General features: G+C 52.1%; 5 non-coding genes across 5 annotated transcripts; 2 read left to right on the top strand and 3 right to left on the bottom strand.

The window, feature by feature from the left end:
• Positions 1-380: 380 nt before the first annotated feature.
• trnam-cau lies at positions 381-455 on the bottom strand. The gene has a single exon. It is a non-coding gene; the product is annotated as a tRNA-Met (tRNA).
• Positions 456-556: 101 nt separating this feature from the next.
• On the top strand, positions 557-640 carry trnal-cag. Its single transcript has one exon. It is a non-coding gene; the product is annotated as a tRNA-Leu (tRNA).
• Positions 641-1,441: 801 nt separating this feature from the next.
• trnam-cau lies at positions 1,442-1,515 on the bottom strand. The gene has a single exon. It is a non-coding gene; the product is annotated as a tRNA-Met (tRNA).
• Positions 1,516-1,610: 95 nt separating this feature from the next.
• trnal-cag lies at positions 1,611-1,693 on the top strand. The gene has a single exon. It is a non-coding gene; the product is annotated as a tRNA-Leu (tRNA).
• An 839-nt stretch (positions 1,694-2,532) lies between these two features.
• Positions 2,533-2,607, bottom strand: trnam-cau. The gene has a single exon. It is a non-coding gene; the product is annotated as a tRNA-Met (tRNA).
• Between the last annotated feature and the right edge of the window lie 354 nt (positions 2,608-2,961).

The raw sequence follows: 2,961 nt of genomic DNA, 5'->3' as shown, positions 1-2,961 counted from the left end.
ATTATGAAGAGAGGTGTGACTTGGGCGTTTCTTTGGCTCGTTTGAAGACCGCTCTCACTGCTGCATTCTGGACCCAGTTGCAGAGGCTCGATAGTACGGACGTGCCGGAAGAACCCCGCATAACCATTAGTCCAGTCTGGAGAGAAACCATGGGTGTCAAACTCAATTCCTGGAGGGGCCCGGAGCCCTGCAGAGTTTAGATTCAGCCCTAATTCAACACACCTGATCCAACTAATCACGTCCTTCAGGCTCATTTGAAAACTACATGCTATGTGTGTTTGAGCAGGTTTGGAACAAAACTCTGCAGGGCTCCGGCCCTAAAGGAATTTAGTTTGACACCCCTGGTCTAAGCGCTCTCAGGTATCAAAAAAGCACCACCCTGCCCCCGTGTGAGGCTCGAACTCACGACCTTCAGATTATGAGACTGACGCGCTGCCTAACTGCGCCAACGAGGCCTGCAGGCTGACGGGGCTGAACAGAGAATCACTAGCTTCCAGGTCCTTGACTTTAGGTCCAGCTCCAAGCTCCAACAGGTCAGCTCACGCCAAGCACAGGTGTCAGGATGGCCGAGCGGTCCTAAGGCGCTGCGTTCAGGTCGCAGTCTCCCCTGGAGGCGTGGGTTCGAATCCCACTTCTGACAGACCTATCCTTTGGCTGCAGACAGAGACTTCAGTCTTCTGGCACGTGGGAGCCAGCAGGGCGTTAACTTTGACAAAACACCGCATTAGGCAAATGCTAGTATTAATTGGTCAGGTGCTGATGAAAAAGATGTGTCTTCAGACATTTTTTTAAAAAATGGTTAAAAGACTCCGCTGCTCGAATTGAGATAGGCAAGCCGTTCCACCAGCTGGGAACAGTCCAGGAAAATGTCCGTCAGAGTGATTTTGTGCCTCTTAGGGATGGCCACTGGAGGCGGTCGTTCACTTGCAGAACGCAAGCTTCTTGAGGGCGCATAGGTCTGAACCAGCGACTTTAGGTATATTGCTGAAGAGCCAGTGGTCATCTTGTAGGCAAACATCAGCACCTCGATTCTGACGCGGCGGCAGCTGTTGGTAGCCAGCGCAAAATTATGAAGAGAGGTGTGACTTGGGCTTTCTTTGGCTCGTTGAAGACCGCTCTCACTGCTGCATTCTGGACCCAGTTGCAGAGGCTCGATAGTACGTGCCGGAAGACCCGTAGTCCAGAAACATTCGTCCCAGTCTGGAGAGAACCATGGGTGTCAAACTCAATTCCTGGAGGGCCGGAGCCCTGCAGAGTTTAGATTCAGCCCTAATTCAACACCCCTGATCCAACTAATCACGCCCTTCAGGCTCATTTGAAAACTACATGCTGTGTGTGTTGAGCAGGGTTGGAACAAAACTCTGCAGGGCTCCGGCCCTAAAGGAATTTAGTTTGACACCCCCTGGTCTAAGCGCTCTCAGGTATCAAAAAGCATCACCCCTGCCCCGTGTGAGGCTCGAACGCACGACCTTCAGATTATGAGACTGACGCGCTGCCTAACTGCGCCAACGAGGCCTGCAGGCTGGACGGGGCTGAACAGAGAATCACTAGCTTCCAGGTCCTTGACTTTAGGTCTAGCTCCCACAGGTCAGCTCACGCCAAGCACAGGTGTCAGGATGGCCGAGCGGGCTAAGGCGCTGCGTTCAGGTCGCAGTCTCCCCTGGAGGCGTGGGTTCGAATCCCACTTCTGACAGACCTATCTCTTGGCTGCAGACAGAGACTTCAGTCTTCTGCACGTGGGAGCCAGCAGGGCGTTAACTTTGACAAAACCACCGCATTAGGCAAATGCTAGTATTAATTGGTCAGGGTGCTGATGAAAAAGATGTGTCTTCAGACATTTTTTGAAAATGGTTAAAGACTCCGCTGCTCGAATTGAAGAGGCAAGCCGTTCCACAACAGCTGGAACAGTCCCAGGAAATGTCCGGCGAGTTAGATTTGTGCTCTCTTAGGGATGGGCACCTGAAGGCGTCGTTCATCTTCAGAACGCAAGCTTGCTTGAGGGCCGCATAGGTCTGAACCAGCGACTTTTAGTAATAGTTGCTGAAGAGCCAGTTTGGTTCATCTTGTAGGCAAACATCATCACCGGTCGTGATTCGTGATGCGGGCAGCTGGTTGGTAGCCCTCGCAAAATTAGGAAGAGAAGGGTGTGACTTGGGCTTTCTTCCTTTGCTTTTTCGTTTGAGGAGAGGCCCGCTCTCACTGCTGCATTCTGGACCCCAGTTGCAGAGGCTCGATAGTACGTGCCGGAAGACCCGCATAACATGTAGTCCAGTCTGGAGAGAAGCCATGGTGGTCAAACACTCAATTCCTTGGATGGTGGGTCGGAGCCCTGCAGAGTATTAGATTTCAGCCCTAATTCAAGACACCTGATCCAACTAATCACGCCCTTCAGGCTCAATTTGAAAAACTACTGCTATGTGTGTTTGAGCAGGGTTGGAACAAAACTCTGCGGGCTTCCCGGCCCGAAAGGAATTTTAGTTTTGACACCCCCTGGTCTAAACGTGCTCTCAGTTATCAAAAAAAGCATCACCCTGCCCCGTGTGAGTCGCGAACTCACGACCTTCAGATTATGAGACTGACGCGCTGCCCTAACTGCGCCAACGAGGCCTTGCAAGCTGGAACGGGCGGGTCAAGAACGTTGAGAATCCACCTAGCTTCACGTGAGTTCCTGACTTACTATGTCTAGCTTCCAACGAGTTCAGCTCTACTCGCCAGCATCAGCCTGGTACAGAATGGCCGATGCGTTCGTAAGGCGCTGCGGTTCCGGTCGTGTCCTCCCCTCCCCTTGAGGCTGGTGGTTACGAATCCACACGTCTTGACAGAACCTATCTCGACTTGGCTGCGAGAGCAGACGATCGTCAGTCTTCTGGGCACGTTGAGCCATCATGGGCGTACCTTTGACAGACCACAACCGCAATTAAGGCAAAGCAGTATTAATGGTCAGGTGCTGATGAAAAAGAT

The sequence above is a fragment of the Cyprinus carpio genome, unplaced genomic scaffold, assembly GCF_018340385.1.
Source record: "Cyprinus carpio isolate SPL01 unplaced genomic scaffold, ASM1834038v1 S000000187, whole genome shotgun sequence".
Taxonomy (NCBI): Eukaryota; Metazoa; Chordata; class Actinopteri; order Cypriniformes; family Cyprinidae; genus Cyprinus; species Cyprinus carpio.
The sequence above is the reverse complement of the archived record's forward strand: the minus strand, read 5'-3'. Positions and strand labels throughout refer to the sequence as shown.